We start from the raw sequence: 23684 nt of genomic DNA, 5'->3' as shown, positions 1-23684 counted from the left end.
CCAGGCAGGAGGGGAAGGGCCGTGTCCTCAGCTCCTGGCTGCCAGCTGGGGGGATATTCTGGGATTTAGGGAAAAACCTTGGGTTTCCACCTTTTCCCTGTGTGGGAGGAAGTTTCTGCCACCAAGGAATGAGCTGGGAGCAGCAATCCCAGCGTTCCTGGAGAGAAATCGTGAGGATCAGCTGGGGATGGCATGAGCTGCTCCATTCCCTGCGCTTGGGGACACAGGTGAGGGCAGGGCAGGGCAGGAGGGATGGGCTGGAGACCCAAATCCCACGGGATCCTCCTCTTCCATCCTCTCGGGTCCTGTGGAGGACAAAGCTGCGCTGCAGCCCAAGGCTGGGTGCCAAAAACCCCAAGAGGCAGCGTTCAGGAAGGGCTGGGTGGAGGGGTGAGCTGAGGAGGTGCTAATTAGATTAGGTGCTAATTAGCTGTGCTGCTCGGCAGAGCTCAGCCTTCAGCTGTCACTCACCCACTCCAAGCCTGTGGAACACGTTCCTGGGCGAGGGAAGCTCCGCCACCACTTCCCTCCTCCTGCAAAGAGAGGGATCCTGTCCCTGGGTGACCAACCCAGGCAGGGCTGGAGCCTCAGGAGGGCTCAGAAATGTGGAGGTGGCACTGGAGGAGAGGGGTTGGTGGTGGTCATTGTCTTGGTTTGAAAAGATGCTGAGGAAGGCAGGAACTTCCTTTGAAATGGAAAATGTAAACCTCCTCCTGCGAATTATTATCATTTTGAAATTAAGGGGCTCTCAGGCACAGATATGGGAACAAGAATAACAGTTCTTCATTAGGAAAAATAAAAATAAAAATGCAGTAATACAAAGCGCCACTGCCAGAGTGAGAGCAGTCCCTGCCCCTGTGTGTCAGGGGGGCACAGCCCCATCCCATGGGGGCTCAGCCCTCCTGCAGTGCCAGCTGTGCTGCTGCTGGAGCAGGGATCCTGCACAAGGGGGGAGTTTTCCTCTGCAGCTCCAGGGCTGCTGCAGATGGGCCTGGGCTCCCTCTGGCAGTGCAGGGCAGCAGAAAGCTGCTCCTCTGGCAATGCAGGGGGCAAAGGCTGCTGTGCTGCTCCAGGCTCAGATTGGATCCAGGTAGGAATGCTTGGCTCCTCCCTTGGGCGCAGCATCTCCCCATGGGATGCTGGAATTGGATCAGCCCTGCAGGGACACTCAGTGGCCATGGACAGCAGAGATCTCCTGGAGGGAGGGTTGGCTGTGGCAGAGATAAAGAAAAAACTGCCCATGGACAGCAGAGAACTGCCCCAGCTCTGACAGGTGGGGACAGAACACACACCCCAGTAACATCCTGTAGCCTGAGACACTGTGCTGGTGGTGCTGGTGAATCACTGGACTTGATGATCCCAAAGCCCTTTTCCAGATATTCTCATGCAAATTGGATATTTCTATTAAATAACACACAATTCAGAGCTCATTAAACAGTTACATTTCAGTCAGAACTCTGGAAACAATCTCTGTGTGAGGTGTTTTTCATTCCCCCTTCCCTCTGCAGCAGCAATCCCAGGATTCCAACATGGATCTCCAGCCTCCTTTTGCATTTTCTGATTTCCAGGCAACACCTCACAGGTCCAAAAGCTTTTGTAGATTTAGTTAAACTTAGACTGAGTCTAAAGTGAACTCAAGCCCAGCGTTCAGGTGTGATGGATGCTGTTGGAATGGCACCAAAATCTGGTGGCTGTAATCCCAGGTGTCACATCCCTTAAACCTCCAGCTCCCTGAGTTAGAAAGGAACTTCAGTGGTTGGAAAAGAAATCCACAAACTGAACTGAGAATGAGTGAAGGATTTGGAAATCATCAAAACTGGAAGTCAGATGGAGTCAGAGCTGCCCTGGTTCCTCTCCCAGGGGGGACAGAAGGCTGATGGTGTTCCCAGCTCGTGTGAAATGCAGGCAGAGAAATCCAAAATCCAGCAGCAGATGAGGAGAGCCAGCAGCTGCCTGGGAACACTAGAGGGAGCAGAGACAGGGAGCAGGACCAGGAGGGGAAGGGAAACCACTGCAGCTGCTGAGATGGCTTCCAGGGCAAGGGGAAGGGAGCCCGGGAGCGAAGGGATGTGTGTGACAGGGTGTGCAGGACAGGAGCACGGGCTGGAATCTCCTTTGGCACAGGGGAGCACAGCCCAGCCCAGCCAGGCGAGCAGCTCCAGGGGATGGCTCTGCCCAGGCTCAGCCAAATCCCAGCTCCCTGCGACACATTCAGTTTTAGTTTTCATGTTTTCCAGATTCTGTACTGCATTGGTATAGAACTCTGAACTTCATATTGTTAAAATTCAACACATAATTCTACAGGCTAAACTTTAAATGCTTAATTCATATTGCTAACTCAAGTGAACTCCAAAAATCTCTATTTCAGTATAAAGTGTCAGCAGCTCTCCTCACAGCTCAGTCACACAGAACAATCCTTTTCCAGCCCCAGAACCAAGGACACCATTGCAGCTTCAGGCCCAAAAAGTGCAAACAACAGAGAATTGAGGAGAGCAGTCTGGGAGGGTGGGACTGCAGAACCTGGAGCTGGAACTGGACAATTAACCCCAAAATGGAAATGGACCAAAACTGATAAAAGTGGGAGAACTCGTGACCCTCGTCCAGCCTGGGTGAGCCCTGGCTGGGCTCTTGTGCTGCCCAAGGTGAATCCTGTGAAGGCCTTTTAATAAATCCCCACTTTATTCCTTTAACTCTGTCCAGCCTCTGCTCCAGGAGCTCCCAAGGCATCACCTGCTGGGGAAGGAACAGCAGGAATGAGTTTTGCTGTGTCCTGGTGAGCCCAGGAGGGACAGACCCACCTGGGTCTATCTCAGCTTGGGGCTGGAACTTCTTTAAGCTTCCTACACCACATCCAGGCTTTCCCACTGTTTTCCTCTGTGAAATCCAAACAGCTGCACCTCCCTCTCTTTAAATAACCAGGATGTGGCAGGGCTGCTCTCTCCACTGTTCAGTTCTTTCTTTCAGAGCTATTAGGAGCTGTTTGCACCTCAGTTTGCCCAGCTCTGTCTCCAGCAGCCAGGGCTGCTCCTGCCTTGTTTCAGAGTTCATTTGCTTGGAAGCAGCTCCAGGCACTGAGGAGATGCCAATTAGTGTCCAGGCAGTTAATTTGGAGAGGGGCAGGAGGAAGCAGAGCTTTAAACTGCTCCAAAGCTTCTTCCTCCTGCACTGGGAAGTACAAGCAGCACCTGAGCTGCTCAGCAGGGCTGGTTTGGGGCCCTGGGGTGAATTTGGAGCTGATTGATTGCTCAGCAGGGCTGGTTTGGGGCCCTGGGGTGAATTTGGAGCTGACTGATTGCTCAGCAGATGCTGGCCATGAACTGTGCACGTGCTGCTCTGTCAGGAGGGAGCCTTCCTCAGCTCCTGATAAATCCTAACCCTCTCCTTAGCTCCTAATGAATCTCCACCCACTGCAGCAGAAGGTTGCCACAGCCTCTGAGAATATTCCATTTTGACAGGAATATTTTTTTTGAATTATTCACTTTTGTTTGCAGGAGATTTCCCTGCAATGTGCTGGAGTTGCATTGGGGTGAAATTCCTAAGTGTGGCTTCTCATCCCAAAAATACTCTGAAAAAGGAGATTTGCCTTCTCTGGGTACACCCTGAGAAAGCTTTGGGAAAGGATTTATCCCAGTCTTACCATATTAATATGTATTTTAATTATTATTATTATCAGTAGAATTCATAATCAATAATAATGGGATATCTACACATTAACATGATCAGGAGTAACCACACAATTCCATGGAGGTGCCAGCAGCTCTTTTGTGGCAATCTCAGCCCAGTTCCCAGCTGCCCAAGGGCTCCTTTTGCTGGCACCAATCCCACTTTTGGCAGAGCTGTGCGGCTCAGTGATATTAAAGTCAGCGGAATTCTCAAGTAAAACTCATTTTCCAGGTTTTTTCAGGAGTGGACGTTCCTGAGGTCAGCCCTGCCCCGTTTGCTGAGGCAGGATTTCAGCCTCCCTTGCTGGCACAGAGCTCCAAGGGAAGGAAAGCTGTTTTGGACAAATCCAATCAAACTGTGCTGGGGGGAAGCAAACACCACAAAACCTGGGATTTGCTGACACAGGGGCTTGGCCAGCACACAGCTTTCCCTGTTCCTGGGTAACAGAGTTATCAGAGATTTCCTGAGTAGCTACACCAGTAAAAAAAAGGTGATTTTTGCAGCGCAGGTGCAGCAGCATAAAGGTTTGGATGGCAAAATAAAAAGAATTTGAAATCCCACCTCGGAGTGAGATGGTGCCAAGTCCTGCAGCTGGGTCACAACAACCCCGGGGAATGCTCCAGGCTGGGGAAGAGGGGCAGGAGAACTGGGAAAGGGGCTGGGAGTGCTGGGGACAGCACTGGACACAGCTGGGTGGGCCCTGGGAGAGGGAACAACTGAGAGCCACAAGCCACCAACCGACTCCTCACAGGTGACACCGGGTGGGAAGTGACATTGTCCCCCCAGAGCTGTGAATGCGCAGCCCAAGGCACGTGCACACCCAGCAGATAGAAAGTGAATTTTTATTCCCAGCAAGTGCTTGGGAATAAAAAACCTCAGCACTAAAGCTTGGTACCCAAACAGCAACACAAGAGTTTCCAGACAGCTGTCAGGAGGAACAAAGCAGAGCAAAACCAAAGCAGAGAGGAGCAGAAACTTGTCACCCTCACATTTCCTGAAAAATCCCTTCACCAGGATTTCTTCTCCTGGGAAGCTGAGAAGCCTCAGAGAGAAATGAAAACAATAATTATCTTATTTGCTTCTCCTGTGTTGTGCTGCTTTGGAATGTGGTTTGGACATTGTTTACCAACTGGTCATTGTTTGATTGGTTTCATGTGAATTGTTTTGACTTAATGACCAATCACTGTGTCAAGGCTCTGGAGAAAGTCACGAGGTTTTCATTATTATCTTGTTAAACCTTCTGTCTGTATCCATTCTATATTCTTTAGTATAGTTTAGTATAGAATTTTTTAATATAATATAGTAACATAAAATAATAAATTAGCCTTCTGAGAACATGGAGTCAGATTCATCATTTCCCCCCTTTGTCGAGGGACCCCAAAAATCCCACAGAAGCTCCTGGTGCTTGCTGTGGTTCTGAGGGTGACAGGGACTGCTGTGCAGGAACACTGGGAATGAGCACAAAGCCCAGAAATCCTGCAGCAGCCCCTGCATCTCCCTCCCAGCAGGAGGGATGTGGAGATTCCCCATGGGGATCAGGAGTGCAGGACTCCCACCAGTCCCTCAGGAACACCCAGGGTTTGTGTTTCAGTTCTGTCTCCTTAGGGCTGCCCAGAGAGGTGGGAATTTCCCAAATCCCTGGAATGTCCCAGGTTGGAGCAGCCTGGGACAGTGGGAGGTGTCCCTGCCATGGCAGGGGTGGCACTGGGTGGGCTTTGAGGTCCTTCCCAGCCCAAACCATTCTATAAATTTTATAATCCTGAAATTATCATTACAGAGGTGGAACTGGAAGAGCTTTAAGGTCCCTTCCCAAAAAAAAACCCAAAATCCAAACCATTCCCTGACTCTGTAACTCCTGGAGCTGTTGGTCAATTGAAATCCAATTTCAGAGCTCAGAGGAAATGGTGTTTTGGGAAGAACAGAGTGGATGGAGCAAAGGAACAGGAGCAGCCTCCTTAAGCCACCCCTTGAGACTAAGAACAGCATCACTGGCTGTGCCGAGAGCACCTGGTGGCTGTCAGGAGATGGAAATGTCCCCTGGTCCTGAAAAACGCTCCCCAGAGCATGAGGTGGGGCTGGGAGGAGGCTGAGGGGCCTTGGGCACAGCTCCAGCCCTGGATCCCAGCGTGCTCCATGAGCTTGAACTTCCCCAGGGAGTTAAACTTGATCTGTTCCCAACATCCACCAGCAGCCCCCAGCCAGCCACTGCCTCCTTCCCATGGGGAAACTCCACTCTGGTTCCTCTGGTGCCTGGAAATGAGGGAAACTGGGAGATACTGGGAAGGGCTGTGCTGGCATGCTGCTGGCACAGCCTGGCCCCTCAGTCCCTCAGAGCCTTCCCTGATGGCTCCCAAATCCTCCTGGGAGCTCCTTTGTTGGACCCCAGGACATTGCTCTGGCTGCCCTGGAGGACTCCAGACCCTGGCAGGGGCTCAGAGAGCTTGGCACAGAGTCAGAGACACCTGTGCCTTGGATTTTAGTCCATGGAAAAAACTATTACCAATAACTTGGTGTGAAGATTTTCAAGCCACAAGAGGTTTGAGTAGAATGATAGTGAATTTATCACAGGGTGAAAATGTAGAATTTTGGGGATTTGGAATGGGGTTCAGGGCTGGAAACACCTTCCACTGTCCCAGGCTGCTCCCAGCCCCACTGTCCAGCCCGGCCTTGGGCACTGCCAGGGATCCAGGGTGGGCACCTGTGCCAGGGCCTGCCCACCCTGCCAGGGAACAATTCCCAATTCCCAATATCCCATCCATCCCTGCCCTCTGGCAGTGGGAGCCACTCCCTGTGTCCTGTCCCTCCATCCCTTGTCCCAGTCCCTCTCCAGCTCTCCTGGAGCCCCCTCAGGCCCTGGCAGGTCTTATCAGAGATGATGAGGAAGGGAAGCCTTCAACCCATGGATTTAGGCCGATAACCCCTGCTGGGTTCTGGTAAAACATTCCTCCTTCCCACTCCTGCTCAGCCTGTGTCCCACTGCCAGGAGTGGCCCTGGAGAAGCTCCTTGACCACTGATCCCCCATTATTCAAAGGGAGATTAATTAAAACCCTGAAGCATTAATCATTGATTTGGAGGTCTTGCTGCAGTGTTACACCTCCTGCTCTCCCTCAGGGGGTTGAACCTATTGCTCTTGCTTTTGTGTCGAGATTAGGAGATTTAGAGCAAAGAATGACTTTTCATTTACACTCAGGATAAACAGAGCAGAAGGACTCCAAGATAACAATTTCCTTAACTAAGGAGATGGATTAAAACCTCTTTGTTTCAAAGTCAATAATGAAACCCCACAAGCTCCTGTTCACCAGCCCTGTTCCCTGCAGCCCAACATGCACCTGCCCATGCTAATGATGAGCCCAGATTTGGTGTTTTGCCTTTATTCAGCCCCACAGGGCTCTCAGGGTGGGAGCTGGGCTCTGTCCTGGCCCAAACATGGGGGGCAGAGCCCAGTTCACCCAGTTTGCTCCCCAGCTCCACCAGTCTGGCCCTCACCCCACACTGAGCTCAGCTGGCAACAGGAGCCCCCAAATTTGTATTTAGGGAGAGCATCAGATGGAGAACCCACAGAGTGAGTGCCAGCAGAGCCACCAAACACCTCCCATGAAATGTTTACACTTGGCTCCAGAAAACAGCGTGGGGAGCAGTGGGAGGAGTGAGCAGCCAGCAAAGCTGACATTTGTGTCACTGCTGCCAGCAAAGCTGACATTTGTGTCACTGCCTGCCTCCAGTCCCTAACCCTGCAGGTTCCAAAGTCCATCCCTTCTTTTAGCACACCAGCTGCCTCTCCCTGGCAGCAGGAGTGTGAAAACCCACCCAGCTCCACTCCAAAACAACATTTCTGTACCTCACACTCACTATCGCAGCTCACAAAGCCCCTCTGAACGTGCTCAGGTGAATTTTGGGATACTGCCAGGGTCAGCCAGCCCAGGAGGGAGGTGCAGCCCCTCCTGTCACTGAGCTCCTGCTGGAGGACTCTTCCCTGCAGGACCCTGCCTGGCTCAGTGGAGAATTCTAAATTAATGAGCAGCAATTTTATCTCTGTTTTCTGTCCTTGTGCAGCCCATTTCTGGTGCCTTCCCTCCTCAGGGGTTACTCAGAGCAGCTGAGCACCTCCCTGCTGGAATGTTTGATTGCAGAACGAGATCATTTCCTCCCTGCTCAGTTTAACCCACTTCACTTCTCCCAACTCACGTTCTGCTCTGAGCACACATTGTTAATTTATCCCTGGTTTTTCCAAGGTTCACATTGCAAACGCATTTTTGATTAACTTATTGTCCCACTTTTATCTCGACTGACTGGTGAATAAATTGTTAGGCAGTTGCTGTGTTGTGAAAGTGTTGATGAATTTGGGATACCCAGTTTGGCAGGAATGGGGACAGCAGGACAGAACGAGGGACACTGGGGATGAGAGCTGAGGCTCTTTAGGCTTGGGATGAGAGCAGAGATGGATGCAGAGGGAGTGGAAACCACAGGGGTTTTGTGTCACAGAATCCCAGAATGGGTGGGGTGGGACCTTAAAGGGACCTTAAAGCCCATCCAGACCCCCCTGCCATGGGACAAGAGGGAATAAAAGGGAATTCCAGGGGTGGTGCTGGCAGAGATCATCCTGGGGTTCCTCAGGGTCACTTCAGAGAACACAGGAGCCTCCTCAGCAGCCCAGCCCTTCACACCCCAGCCCTGTAAAACAGGGCCTGGCACTGCAGCCCACGTTTCCAGAACATTCATCCTTTGATCCAGGTTTTCCCAGGTTTTTGATCCAGCAAAGGGAATTCAGCTCTCCTGTCACCAGCACTGGGGATTTGTGTGCACAGAAGGACCTCGGGGGAAATCCAGCTTTATCTCCCTGTTGTCAAGCTGAATTTCCTCCTCCTGCAGCAGCCAGGAGTGCTCCATGGTGAGGGAGCAGAAGTGTCTGCAAGGATGGATCCAAGGCTGTTGGTTGGGTGGATCCAAGGCTGTTTGTTGAGTGGACCCAAGGCTGTTTTTGGATGGATCCAAGGCTGTTGTTGGATGGATCCAAGGCTGTTTGTTGAGTGGACCCAAGGCTGTTTGCTGGGTGGATCCAAGGCTGTTTGTTGGATGGATCCAAGGCTGTTTTTGGATGGATCCAAGGCTGTTTGTTGGGTGGATCCAAGGCTGTTTGTTGAGTGGACCCAAGGCTGTTTGCTGGGTGGATCCAAGGTTGTTTGCTGGGTGGATCCAAGGCTGTTTGTTGGGTGGATCCAAGGCTGTTTTTGGGTGGATCCAAGGCTGTTTTGGGTGGATGGATCCAAGGCTGTTTTGGTCAAAGGCTGTGGTGGATCCAAGGCTGTTTGTTGAGTGGACCCAAGGCTGTTTGCTGGGTGGATCCAAGGTTGTTGTTGGGTGGATCCAAGGCTGTTGTTGGATGGATCCAAGGCTGTTTGTTGAGTGGACCCAAGGCTGTTGTTGGATGGATCCAAGGCTGTTTTTGGATGGATCCAAGGCTGTTTGCTGGGTGGGTCCAAGGCTGTTTGCTGGGTGGGTCCAAGGCTGTTTGTTGAGTGGACCCAAGGCTGTTGTTGGATGGATCCAAGGCTGTTGTTGGGTGGGTCCAAGGCTGTTTGTTGGATGGATCTAAGGCTGTTGTTGGGTGGATCCAAGGTTGTTTTTGGATGGATCCAAGGCTGTTTTTGGATGGATCCAAGGCTGTTGTTGGATGGATCCAAGGCTGTTGTTGGGTGGATCCAAGGCTGTTTGTTGGATGGATCCAAGGCTGTTTGTTGGGTGGATCCAAGGTTGTTGTTGGATGGATCCAAGGCTGTTTGTTGGGTGGATCCAAGGCTGTTTGTTGGGTGGATCCAAGGCTGTTTGTTGGATGGATCCAAGGCTGTTTGTGCAGCCCCAGCTCCTGACCCTGGGCTGCTCTGAAGCTGCTTTTACCCACCCAGTGCCAAAGGGATGCAGGAGATCTGCCCCAAAGGGAATTTCCCCTTTGCAGGTGCTGAGTTCCAGCCCAGGCCACAACCAGAGGCACTGCTGGCATTCTGGGTGCTCCCACCCCACAAGGCACCTTCCCAGGAATCCTTCAAGGCTTCCAGACCTGCAGCAAGGAATTCCATGGAGGAGTTCTGTGCCCTGTGCAGCAGCATTCCTGTCCATTGATATCATCTGTAAGGCCTTTCAGTTCCTTGCAGTCACTCCTGTCCATTAATATCATCTTTCCTTTCATTTCCTTTCAATCATCAATGCCTTTCAATTCCTCTGGATTCCTCCTTGCTCTCCCCCAATGGCAGATTAATTAGGAATTGCTGACTGCCTGCCCCAGGTTTCTGTATTTTCACAGCCCCTTTTCTGCCTCCTCCCTGGAATAAAGGATTCAGGAGCTGTCAGTTTTCCTCAGGAGCCATTTCAGAGCTGGGGGAGCAGCCTGAGAATTCCAACAATGCCTCAGAAATCCCAGACCTCATTCCACGTTTCATGATCAGGCTGAATGCAATTAAAATTAGTGAGACTGAGAGATCAGCAGCGCTTGCTAAGCCACTTTTACATTATGAGCTCTTAACTGGTTTTTTTTATTAAGTCAATTTTATCTCTCCTGATAAAGCCAAACCTTCCACTAGGATGGAAGGGAACAACAACCCCGCTCAAACTTTCTGCATGATGAGCTTTCATTTCACTCTGTTTGCCTCTAAATTTTGCTCTTCCCCTGCAGTCAATATTTATAACTTCATCCAGTGAGGAGGAATTTGATGGTCTGGCGTTGATGGGAAACTTTGCTTTGAATAATTCTGATTTTAGTGCCTCCCTGCTCAGTTGGGAATAGGAAAAGCCACATTCCTGATTCTCTGCTCCAAGAGGAGGTGGGGACCATCAAAGGCGAGGAACCTGCTCCAATCTCTGCATGAGAAGAGCACCTTGACAGCAGCATGGACATGGAAAAACAACATTTCCCCGGGTGTGCAAACCCAGGGCACCACAGGGAATATTTCTGTGTCTGCTCTGGGGTGCCCTGACCCCCAGGGCAGCACTGACTCTGACCCTCATCCATGGAGAAAGTTTCCCAGACTTCAAGATAGACTGGAATCCACAAAAGTGTGAAATAGATTATAGAGAGCAGTGCAGGTGAGAAATTGAGGATTTGGGATTTTTAGTGTGTTGTGGATGGAAGCAAGATGGAGGGCACAGGGTGTCGTCCTGCGTTTCTTCTTCTTGCTTCTTCTTCCTTCTTCTCCATGGGTTTGGGATTTTGTAATTGGGCAGAAAAGTCCTCACTGGGGGTTCTTTGGGATCAGTTATTGGGTTAAAAGGGAAAATAATCCAGGTGTCAGTTCTTAATTGGATAGTTTAGTCTTAAAAGACCTTGCACCAAGAGATTGTTGGCCATTTTGTGCCTTCTAATGAAAAGCTGCAGAACTCATGGTTGTGAGGCTGTTTTACTGATAAGAAATAACAAACACCTGAATCTGAACATGAACTGCCTCCTCAAGTGCCTTCAATCCAGACCCAGAGAAACCCACAACTGGGAATCCTCTCCTGGGGTCACCCACCTGTACCCAGGGACACTTCCACTGTCCCAGGGTGATCCAGCCTGGCCTTGGACACTTCCAGGGATCCAGGGCAGCTCGGCTCCTCTGGGAATTCCATTCCAGCGCCTCCCCACCCTCACAGCTCCAAATTCCTTCCTCAAGTCCTACTGAAATCAAGGTTTTCCTGATTTTCTGGGAACTGTAAGTTTTCCTGGGGGAGGCAGAGCTGTGCCATATCAACAGTGTCCCTGTCCCTGGCCAACACTTCCTGAGAGCCACAATCTCCAGATTATTGATGCAATTCCTGACCTGTGGCAAGCCTTAAATAGAGGAGATTCAGGAAGTGGAAATCTGATAGTGTGAGGAATTTGAGTGGATTAGTCATAGAGGATTAAGAGCAAGCATTTGAAGAAAAGCTTAAATGTAGCATAAAAATATATTAGAATCTTTTCAGACATTCCTTATGGGCTTAGCTCATTGGCAAAGTGTTGGGGAGGGTGAAATGTAATAAAACCAGAGGAAAAACTCCCCTTGCACCGATGCAAACAGGGAGGAATTTGCATTCCCAGGTCTTTGCATATGTATTTGGGTGAATTTGTATAAATATGCATTTAGACACACATTATGTATAGATTTTCACTTGACATCAGACACTTCAGCAAGCAGCAGGGTATAAAAATATAAAAGCAAAGTTTCATGAAGTGCAGGAGACAGAAAACTTCAGTTGGTGAGGAAGGAAGAACTTGGAGATGAGATATAAATAAGGGGGGACCAGGGCTGGAAGAGCCTTTGGCAGGTTCCCTCCTGCCTGGCAATGCACAGAGATTGTCACAAAATAACCCCAAACACCTGGAGCAGCTGTGCCCAGGGATGGATCCTCGCTGGGCTGAAATCCAGGTGAAAGCTGCACACCAAGCTCAGTCCCCACGTCCAACCCCGGATCCACCTGGGGAAATCTCCCTGTTTGAACAGCCAGGTGTCTGCTGAGGAGGGCAGGAGCCTCCCTTGAAATGGAAAATGGGAAATGTAAACCCCCTCCCTTTGAATTATTATAATTTTGAAATTAAGGGGCTCTCAGGCACAGATATGGGAATAGGAATAACAATTCTTTATTGGAAAACGAAAACTACAAATGCAATAGTACAAACAGAAAAAGCCAAACCCCTGCCAGAGTCAGACCATGCCCTGCCCCTGTGTGTCCAGGGGTGGCACAGCCCCATCCCATGGGGGCTCAGCCCTCCTGCAGTGCCAGCTGTGCTGCTGCTGGAGCAGGGATCCTGCACAAGGGGGGAGTTTTCCTCTGCAGCTCCAGGGCTGCTGCAGATGGGCCTGGGCTCCCTCTGGCAGTGCAGGGCAGCAGAAAGCTGCTCCTCTGGCAATGCAGGGGGCAAAGGCTGCTGTGCTGCTCCAGGCTCAGATTGGATCCAGGTAGGAATGCTTGGCTCCTCCCCTGGGCGCAGCATCTCCCCATGGGATGCTGGAATTGGATCAGCCCTGCAGGGACACTCAGTGGCCATGGACAGCAGAGATCTCCTGGAGGGAGGGTTGGCTGTGGGAGAGATAAAGAAAAAACTGCCCCATGGACAGCAGAGAACTGCCCCAGCTCTGACAGATTTAAGTAGAACACACAGCCCCATTTCCAAGCCAAGGCACCCCCTTGTCCCTGTGCCAGGCCCAGGCTGGGGCTGTGCAGGAGCAAAGCTGCAGAGAACTCCCTGCACTCTTTATTTGCCCTCCAAAGAACCAGCTGGGGCTGAATTCTCCCTCCAGCAGGAGCAGCTGCACCCTCGGAGCCTCTGGAGCCACGGGAAGCAGGAGCCTGGGTCAGCTCCCCCCTTTCCTGGGAGAGGAAAGCCAGGAATGGGAAGTTCTGCTCCAGCCAGGACTGCAGTGCCCACCAAGGGACTCAGCTTTGCCTCTGGTGCTCTCTGATGTGAGGATTGTTTTCCTGGTGTGATATCCTCATTTACATCCTCTCTAATCCAGAGGCTTCATTAAGAAGTTGCCAAGAATCAACATTTTGACTGTTCCAGCCTTTAAGTGCCAAGGCTGGATAATTTTCTGCAAGCTGGAGGAAGGAAAGTCCCTCTGTAGGCAGCTGCCACTTGTTCTATGGCTGCTTGAGCCATTTTTGGCTGCAGCATTCGCCCTCCCCTGGGTTTTTACCCTCCCAGGACACATCAGTGGCAATTCCCCTGGTTCCAAACTCCCTCTCGTTGGATGTCCTGCTCCAGGATGGATTTTCTGTGGGGCAGGATGGAGTTTCCTTTGGGCAGAAAGCTCCTGGCAGCAGAGGAAGGAGCCAGCCTACTTTGCACAGCTCATTTCTGTCTCAAAGTGTGGACATGAGGAAGGTGGAGAGGGTGGGATGTGCCTTCAAGGCAGATGGAAATGCACAAGAACAGTTGCTTAGCACCTATAAAAGTCAGGCCCACTCCTTCACAAGATCCATGTGTATTTAGGGATCCACACTTGAATTCTGGCCTCTGAATAACCCAAACCCATGGCAGCTCTTTGGGAATGTGTGCTGATGAAATAAACAATGATATTAAAAGTCACACGGATCCTGGCAGCAAGCAGGGCTCAAATTTGGTGTTACCCGTGCTTGGGGGCTCTGCTAGCCATTAATGAATGAGAAAGAGCAGGAATGGGGCTGGAGGAGCCCAGCTCCACAAGGATTCCTCAGCCCGTGGGGCAGCAGGGATCAGCAGCAGCTCCAGCCTTTGTCTGAGCAGGAGATGCAAATTAAAGACACAGAGATGCAGATTTGAGACAGAGGTGGATGTTCCACCTGGGCTGTTGGGTGTGGTGCTCGGGAATGGGTCCAGCATCCCTTTCTCTGGGGCTGGATCAATGCAGCCACAAACGGGCAAAGAAAAGGCTGAGAAATGCTCGACAGGATGGATGTGCTCAGAAACGGGCAAAGAAACAGAGCCAGAAACGGGCAAAGAAAAGGCTGAGAAATGCTCGACAGGATGGATGTGCTCGAAAGCGCTCGGGAGCTGAACACATTCCTTTCACACCGCTCTCTATTTCGTACTTGATTAGGAAGCCGCACCTGATGAAAGGAGCGCAAAATTACTCTGTTCAATGGGCAGAGAAGGGGAGAAAGCTGCTCCCCTGCCTTTGTCTCGGCGCTCTGTGCCGGTGGCCGTGGCTGGCTCGGCTCTCTGTCGGTGACCTGATTCCGCACCGCACGCTCCTCCCAGCTCGGCGAGGCTCCCATGTGATCCATTCTTCCCCCTAAATAAAGTTGACAAATTCGGCTGGGCTCAGATGGTGCTGCCGAGGGGTGTGCGGCGCTCCGGGCTCGCTGCGGCTGCGGCAGCGCCGGCTCGGGGCCCCCGCGGCGATCGGGGCTCCCTGCCCGGTCCCGGGGCTCCCTGCCCGGTCCCGGGGCTCCCTGCCCGGGCTGCAGCCGCACTCAGCCCCGCAGCCGGAGGACGCGGCCGGAGCAGGTGAGTGAGCGGCTGCGGTGGCTCCTTTGTGCTGGAGGGACGGACGGACGGACGGACGGACGGAGGGAAGGAAGGGGCCGCGGGGCGATGCCCGAACAGCCCCAGCCCCGTGCCCTGCCCGGAGGGATGCGGGGATTCCCGGGGAGCAGCGGCGATCGCCGGGCGCGGGCAGCGCCTGCGGCACAGCCCGGGGATGCTCCGCTGCATCCCGGCCCCGCAGCCCGCGGGGACACCGCACGGCACGGCATGGCACGGCACGGCACGGCTGGCAGCGGCGGGCAGGGCTGGCACGGCTGGCACAGCACAGTACGGCTGGCACGGCACCGTGATCCCGTGTGCAAGGCTGGCGCTGGGTTGGCACGGCACAGCGCTGGGCAGAGTGGGATCGATGTGCCGGCTGAATGGCACGGCACGGTACCGGGGCAGGCTGACACGGCACGGCACGGCACTGGTCAGCGCGCTACTCGCCTGGCACGGTACGGCGATACCTGGGCTGTGGGGCTGGCACGGCACGGCACCAGGACAGCCACGGGCCAGACTGGCACGGCACGGTACCAGCAACTGGCACGGTCCCTGGCGGCTCCAGGGCTGCCCTGCCCACCCCAGGCTGCTCCCGGTCCCCCCCGGGCTCCTGCTCCTGCCCAGGTGTGCCAGGTGTGGGTGCCCCTCCCGCCCCAGGTGTGCCCCTGTGGTGTGGGTGCCCCTCCTGCCCGAGCTCCCCCAGAGCTGCACCCCGGTTCCCAGAGCTGTGCCGGGCACCCCGGGCACCCTGCCCTGCTCTCCATGCCGGGCTCCAGGCATCCCCGAGCCTCCCATCCCTCCTCCCGCAGCCCGAGCTGTGCCCTGGGGTGCCCGCGCCCTCCCAGCCCGGCAGTGCTGCCATCTCCCACCATTCCCGAACCCACATCGGGGCTTTTCCCGGCTGGAATGGGGTTGGCAGCCCAGAGGAGGGGCAGTGCTGGCAGCACGGGGTGCTCCAGTCTCCATTCCCTGCTCCAGCTGGGACCAGTTCCCTGCTCACCAGCTCAGCTCCCCGGGCTGCAGCTGGCACAGCTGGGAAGCAGCTCCTGCTCACCTGCAGCTCCCAAATCCCACAGAAACTGTTCCCAGTCGGTGCTGTGGGAAAAGAAATGTGATTTTATTCCAGGAATGTACAGACAAAGTAGCTGCCTCTAAACTGACACTCATCACTCCCCCTCCCAGCCCCTGCTCCCTCCCACACCCTTTAACTTCTTCTTTCCCTGCACAATTTAAAGGTGAAATTCCCTGAGCAGTGAATTTATTGCAGTCCCAGACTGGGCCTGTTCATCAAGAGCAGGAGAGTTTCCTTTTGAAAGGAAATGGATGAAAACTGGAATGTTCAAACAATCTCTTGCTCTTTTGCAATATTTTGTAAAAGAAATCCATCCCTGCAGGATTTTCAGTCAGATTTTAGATCCAAGAGAAAGGCTGCAGTGTCCCAGCTGGAATGGCTTTCCTTGCTCTTGGTAGGGTAGGAGAAAACGAGAAAGGAGAGAATTAATAAGGAGGGGGATACAAACCCAGATTTTTCATCCCTTCACAATTAGGCCAGAATTAAATCTCTCCTTCACCTGCACAAAATGAGAATTTTCACAAAATGAGAATTGAACAAAAAGGCTGTTGGTTGGCCCTGGTTGTATTTCATGGGGGTTCTTAGGTTTGGGGTTTTCATTTGAGTTCAGCTCTAAACAGCTTTTAGTTTCCATTTCCCTTCTGACTCAATCATTAATCATCCACCTCTACCTGCACTACTTGTCCTGGCTCCAAAATCCTGGAACTTTGAGGCAAACTGAGCTTAAAAACAGCAAATGGGAAAAAAAATCACTGAGCAATTTAAGCTTAGTGCAGGTTTGGGGACTGCTCACCCCAGGGTTTGTGTTTGCACAGGGTAACTCCTAAATTATAGACCAAGGGGAAATTCCCAGGCTGCCTCTGTCATCACAGGATGGAGCTGCCCCTGATTTGGGAGGGGAAGAGCAGCATAAAAAATGAGTCTGAAGCAAATCAGCAGTGAGTGAACCACAAAACATCATCTCAAAGGGACAAAGAATCCCCGTTCTGCAGGGTGTGCTCTTGGGCTGCTGATGGAAGCTCCTGTGGCAGGAATGGCTGAGCAGGAAAATCCACCTCCAAAAGCAGGAACAGTGGTGCTGCTTGGAGGAAAACAACTACAGAGCTTTTGGGAGGCAGTGAAGCCTCTTTGGAAGGGAACACCTGGATACAGAACTGTTCTCCAAGCTTAAAAGGGGAAAAAACCAAACCCTCTCCTAGAGGAAAAATTTATTATTATTATTAACCCCAGTGTCTCCTCCTCACATGTTTGTGCCAGCTCAGTCCTCATACCTCTGGGAGCATTTCATGGAGATTCAAAGCCACCCTAGAAATGGCATCTGAGCATTCCAACGCTCAGGATAATAAACTTTCCTCACATTTCCTGGACAAGAAGGTTCAAATATCTGTCCAGGTGCTTTCCAGAGGCTGCTTTAGGGAGAGGATCCATCCAGTGTTCAGTCTGTCCATGGCTGGGGTGCAGTTTGCTCCTGGGAACAGGAACCATTCCAGAGGGATTTGGACTTTGCACAGAGCAAAGCTGAGATTTGCCAAAGCAGGCAGTGAGAAGGAGGCTGTGATCACACCCTCAAAGCTGCTGCTGTTTATCAGATCACACTTAGGCTAAATTAACACATTAAACTATCAGAGGTCACCAATAAAATCAGTGGGATGGAGATCAGCTTCAGAGAGAGCCTAAAGCCAGGCACACCTGTGGCTTTAATTAATCTCCACTTCAAGGATTACTGGACTAAAATTAAAACCAGAATTAGCCTCACGTGCGTCCTCTGTCAGACAAATCCCAGGAAAGCAGCACCTTACATCCATGGCCCTGCTGAGCACAGCCCTGGCCCACAGCAGCTCCCAGAAGTGGCGTTCTCTGGATCCCAGAAATCTCCAGGGGGTGGTTTTGCTCAGGATCCTCCAAGCAGAGGGAAGATGGGATCAGGTTCTGCTCTGAAATTTCCTGGTTGTGTTGTGCACAGAGTTCTCCCAGCCCAGGGAGAATGAGGATCCCACCAGACACTGATCCTTTCACAGGAACACAACTCTCCCCTGGCTCGTGGATCTGGAATGAGAGATCCCAAAACTCCCAGCCTTTTCCTCTTCTTCAGGAACAACAAAGGCAGAACACCTGAGCAGCAATGGAGAGCAGAGATTTCCTGTTCACTGGGATAAAAGCAGGGCTGGAGTTTTGTGCACTTAATTAAAAGATTAATTGGCCTGCTCCAGCCTTTCCCTAAGGTGCCAGCTCTGGCACTGGGGGCAATCCCAAGGGAATGATGCAAATGTCGTTCCTGGGGGTGACCACGAGGAAAAACCAACCACAGATCATGGTTGCTCTTTGGAGGAGCTGTACAGAAGAAAGAGGCACAAAGAGGTTTAGTGTGAGGGCTTTGCAGGGCAGTCTGTGGTGTGGAACACCCACAAGCCTGGTGACCCTACAGATACAGTGCATGGGAGCAGCACACACTCCAAAGGACACAGAACCCCCAGGAATTAAACTCAGCAGCACTTGGGAGACTTGAAACCTGCAGATTTCCAAAAGAATGTAAGCATCCAAAATTAAATACATATATATTTATGGGCCTATTTTAAACACTCTCAAAGGCTGGCCTTCTGTTCCTATGAGTTTATAGAAGATGCAGCAAGGCTAAAACGTCTCCCTGTGTTTTTCCAAACGTTTTTTGCCTTCTCCCATCCCTTCCTCCTCCTCGTCCCCCTCCCACTGCTCCCACTCCCTTTTATCTGAGCACAAGTGCTGGGGTTGATGTCTCCTCTGCTCCCCAGCTCAGGGGGAGGAGGAGAAAAGGCCCTTTCCACCCCAGGTTGAAGCATGAGGGACACCTTTCATCCCAATGTTTTCACATCAAAAAGATGCAAATGCAGAGAGAGGAGCTGCATTCTTCCCTAATGCAATTAAAATGGAAGAGGCAATTTCAAAGGCTGCGGGGAGATTTACAAGAAAGCTGAAGGCAAAAGGGAAGAAAACAAGCCTGAAACTATGTTAAAAAATCAATATATATTTAGGGTCACATAAATGAAGGGAGTAATTCAACAGTGGGAAGAGCACGGTGAGGGGAGGATGAGGAGATGAGACACAAAGACAGAACCCAAGGCTCTCCTCTGTCAAACAGATTTTTTCTCTCAGCTCCCAAGGAGGGTTTGTGGTTTCAGGGCACTCACCTTTCCTTTGGAAGCTGCTTTTGTGCTCCTTTGAGAGCAGGGCTGTTCCTTTTCCCCGGGTTTGATGTCCTGATCAGCCCCATCAGGAAGTGTGAGTTATCCCAGGGTCAGGGATGTGCCATCAGCTGCAGTGCTCACTGGGATTCCTGCCCTTCATCCTTCCAATAAACCTGAGTTATCCTGGGATCAGGGATGTGCCATCAGCTGCAGTGCTCACTGGGATTCCTGCCCTTCATCCTTCCAATAAACCTGAGTTATCCCGGGATCAGGGATGTGCCACCAGCTTCCCTTTGGAGCTGCAGCTGCTCACTGGGATTCCTGCCCTTCATCCTTCCAATAAACCTGAAATTCCCAGACATTCACTGAACTCAGCCACTCACACTGAAATCAAAACCAGACTTCTCCAGCTACATAAAAGCCCCAAACCATATCCAGTAAAACTTAAGTCTGCTCTTCCACACCTTATTTGGATTTTTAAAATTTATTTATTTTTGGGAACACAGTGCAAATTGTCATTTCTGTCTTGACTGCAACACTGATAACATCATTATTGCCAGGTCTGGCAAACAGAGGCAAGGTTTGCCCTAATGAAAGGCAGGACTCCCAGGGAAATCAAAAAGCTGTTGATGAACATTCTTATCTCTTTTCAGTAATTCAGTATTTGACAGATGCCAATAACCTGAATTCATCTTGAGACACTGCCTTTTTTTACTGTCATTTCCTTTGTTCCTCTCATACAAATCTCTTCCAACCCTCTCTCACTTTCCACCCTCAAAAACTGTAAAAAAACCTCAAAAATCTGTTTCTCTCTGAGGGTCTCAAAGGTCAGACTTGGAGAACAAAGGGAAGACAATGCCTGTCCTAAGGATATTGCAAATCAAGGAGCAGATTTTGTCTTCCCCATCTTGTACTGAGTTGTACTTTACTTTATAACTTGCTAAAAAAGACAAGGGAACATGAGCCAGGGTAGGAAGGTCCATCCCAAAGCAAGGACGTGCTACACCAAGAGCCTGAGCTTGTGTAAGTCCCAGAGTAAAACATGATTATTTCATTACAAGCTTTAAAATGAATTCAACTTCCAGATATTCTAATGTGCTTGCACAAGAAGTTTATTCTAACATATTTCCAGATTTAAAAAGATCACATTATTTTTGTCAATACTTGAATCTTTCTAATATATTTTAATGGGAATTAAATGTGCCCAGCCCTGAGCTCCTGATTGCAATGTTTGCAGTGCTCAGGCCAAAGCCACTGAAGGCTTATGACTCACACAAAGCCAAGCAAACAATCTCAGCTTTATTTATTCTCTGCTGCTGGAATTCAGCTAAAGCCTGGAACAGGAAGAGGTTTGGGGGATTTAAATGGGAAGTGCCTCCTAAGGATGTGCTGCCCCTTGTTTTTGTGGGGTTCCCAGATGGAGGAAGGAATGATGAATCTGACTCCATGTTCTCAGAAGGCTAATTTATTATTTTATGATACTATATTATATTAAAGAATGCTATACTAAACCATACTAAAGAATACAGAAAGGATACAGACAGAAGGCTCAAAGGATAATAATGAAAACTCGTGATTCCTTCCAGAGCCCTAACTCAGGTTGACCATGATTGGTCATTAAGTCAAAACAATTCACATGAAACCAATGGAACAATCACCTGTGGGTAAACAATCTCCAAACACATTCCACATGAGCATAACACAGGAGAAGCAAATGAGATGAGAATTGTTTTCCTTTTTCTCTGAGGCTTCTCAGCTTCCCAGGAGAAAATCCTGGGCCAAGGGATTTTTCAGAAAATGTGACTGGCCATGGTGCCAGTGAGATTCCAGAGGATGGGATGGGAGCTGATCACCCCAAGGCCTGAACCTCACCGAGTTCCTCTGCTCTGGGGAGGAGCCCAGCGCCTCTGCTGCCCTGCCAGGCTGCACTGTGCCAGGGGCAGCTCCCCCAGCCCTGGCGCCACCATCCCTGCCATGCCCACAGGAGGAGCCTCTCCCTGGGGCTCCCTGGGCTCTGCTCCTGCCTGGCCCACACCAGCCCAGGCCTCCAGCCATGGATGGCACCTTTTGGGGTGTCTCAGCCTTTGCTCTCCAGTCTGGGTCCCCAATCCCTCCCTGAGCAGCAGCAAGGAGCATTCCTGGCCCTCAGGCAGCAGAAGTGGCACTGCTGTGTCACCCATGGGAGCAGAGGTGGCACTGCTGTGACCCACAGGGGCAGAGGTGGCACTGCTGTGACACCCACAGGGGCAGAGGTGGCACTGCTGTGTCACGCACAGGGGCAGAGGTGGCACTGCTGTGACCCACAGGGGCAGAGGTGGCACTGCTGTGACACCCACAGGGGCAGAGGTGGCACTGCTGTGTCACGCACAGGGGCAGTGGTGGCACTGCTGTGACACCCACAGGGGCAGAGGTGGCACTGCTGTGACACCCACAGGGGCAGAGGTGGCACTGCTGTGTCACGCACAGGGGCAGAGATGGCACTGCTGTGACACCCATGGGAGCAGTGGTGGCACTGCTGTGACACCCACAGGGGCAGAGGTGGCACTGCTGTGTCACGCACAGGGGCAGAGATGGCACTGCTGTGACACCCATGGGAGCAGTGGTGGCACTGCTGTGACACCCACAGGGGCAGAGGTGGCACTGCTGTGACACGCACAGGGGCAGAGATGGCACTGCTGTGACACCCATGGGAGCAGTGGTGGCACTGCTGTGACACCCACAGGGGCAGAGGTGGCACTGCTGTGTCACGCACAGGGGCAGAGATGGCACTGCTGTGACACCCATGGGAGCAGTGGTGGCACTGCTGTGACACCCACAGGGGCAGAGGTGGCACTGCTGTGACACCCACAGGAGCAGTGCCGGCACTGCTGTGACACCCAGGTTTGGTCACTGTCACTCTGAGGTCACAGCACCAGCAGAGCCCTCGGGGACTGTTCCCAAGGGATTTGCCCAGAAACACCTTTTCCTTCCCCAAGTGCAGCCGAGCCCAAGCAGAGCTTTGCAGGTTTGGGATCTAAAAGCTTTCCTGGCTTGGTTTGTATTTCACCTCCTGCACTGGTGGGGCAGTGACAACCTCACCCTGCCCCTCCTGGAGCAGCACAGAGCCAGCTCCATGGTGACTCGGTGCTTTTGTTCTCTCCTCCCCAGGAACCCGAGAGCTGTGGGCACAGATGAGATGAGACCCAGGGCAAGGCAAGTGTGACAAGATCAGATTCCCCTGTGCTGAGACATTTCCCCCTCTGGACTTCCCTGGGCAGGTGGGCACTTGGCTGCTCCATAAATCAGAGGGGCATTTCTCAGCTCCTCAAGTGCTTTTATTGCAGTTCCTTTCTTCAGGCTGCTTGAGAGAGATGTTGAACACACAAGGAGCACTGCAATGTTCTGTTGTCACCCCTCCTGATGCATGGCTTGCCAGCAGTGCCCCTGGTAGACATTCATCAAAGATGGGCCACTGGGTCCCTCCTGTGAAATGAGCTTTCCATCAGCTCTCCCTCAGCAAAATCGGAGTTCTGAACTTCCCTGAAAATCCCCATTTCTGACTCTGTGAACATATTGTTCCAAACTGGCAGGAACTGTTATTTACATCTTTTAGCAGCAACAGAATGCTGAGCTATATAAACAGTGGTTATTACTAATCAGAATGTGCTGTTAATTAGGAGAAGAGACCCTCAGTTCTCTGTGAGCCTGAGTGGGATGAACTTTATTTCTATAAAGAGGATGAACTGCATCCTATCAAACATAGCATCTCCAAACAATGATGCTCCAAGATCTCTGAAACCTAATTTTGGCCTCCAAGCATTTGGGAGGAGGGTGGAGGGGGTTTGGAGCAAGCTGTTGTTTGAAATAAATAGCCCTGAAGGTACTTACAGCTCCTCAGAGAAAAATATCCTGAGGCAAATCCTCCTGTCCCGACTGGAAACAGGAATCCAGAGCAGAGCAGCCTTGTTCCTCAGGTTTAACTCCAAAATGGGATTTGGATCAGGGAGGGAATGGGGAGGACAGAGCAGCTTCGGGCTTCAGAGCTGCTCAGATGAGTGAATTTCTTAGGATTTGTCACACTCAGCTCATATCAAAGGCAAATGACTTTAAAGTCTCTGAAATTCCACCAGAACTGTGGAAGGGAGGGGTTGTTAAATTCAGTTTACAGCTCAGTGCCTGTAGGGGAGCTCACCTCTCCACTAATCCGGGTGGTTTTTCACCCAGGACCTTTCTCCAGATCCCAGATTTGCCATCAGTGAAGAAACCTCCTCAATCCCACTATAACTAAAATTCCAGAGGATTTAACCCCAAACTCCAGCCCAGTCCAAGAGCAGATAGATAGAAGAGGGGAAATGAAACCCCTTCATTAATGTCAGAACTCCCATTTGCAGCTGATTTTGTTACTGTGGCTAATGTACAAAACAGGCCTTTGATTTCCCTCTCTTCTGGGAATATTTTGGGAAAGAAAAAACATCTTCCACTGAAACAATTCCTCTGATAGAAAGTTACCATTGTTGCAGCACTTGTTTTGCTTTCAGCCCCAGGACAAACTCTGCCACCAGTGGAAAACTGATTGGATTTTCTCCAATTATCTCTTGCAGAAAACAAGGAATCCCAAACTGGCAGCTGGCTGAGCCTTTCCTTCCCCTTGATGATGAAAGCAGCACATTCCTGACCCAAATCAGGGATAAAGTTGGGATATAAAGCTGGGATAAAGCTGACCCACCTGGAATAAAGCTGGGATAAAGCTGACCTGTGCTGGAGGCTTTGTGCCCAGGCTGCAGCTGCTGCTCTCCCCACTGCTGAGCCTCCCCCATGCCTGCAGCACCCAAAGGTGGCTCCTGGATG

The 23684-nt window shown here is 51.4% G+C and overlaps 1 long non-coding RNA gene across 1 annotated transcript; it reads left to right on the top strand.

The window, feature by feature from the left end:
- The first annotated feature begins 14440 nt into the window (after nucleotides 1-14440).
- Nucleotides 14441-22049, top strand: LOC115914861. Its single transcript, XR_004061457.1, has 2 exons — nucleotides 14441-14603; nucleotides 22005-22049. It is a non-coding gene; the product is annotated as an uncharacterized LOC115914861 (long non-coding RNA).
- Nucleotides 22050-23684: the final 1635 nt, after the last annotated feature.

The sequence above is a fragment of the Camarhynchus parvulus genome, chromosome 4A (assembly GCF_901933205.1).
Source record: "Camarhynchus parvulus chromosome 4A, STF_HiC, whole genome shotgun sequence".
Taxonomy (NCBI): Eukaryota; Metazoa; Chordata; class Aves; order Passeriformes; family Thraupidae; genus Camarhynchus; species Camarhynchus parvulus.
Note: the sequence above shows the minus strand (reverse complement) of the source record. Positions and strands in the feature narration are given on the sequence as shown.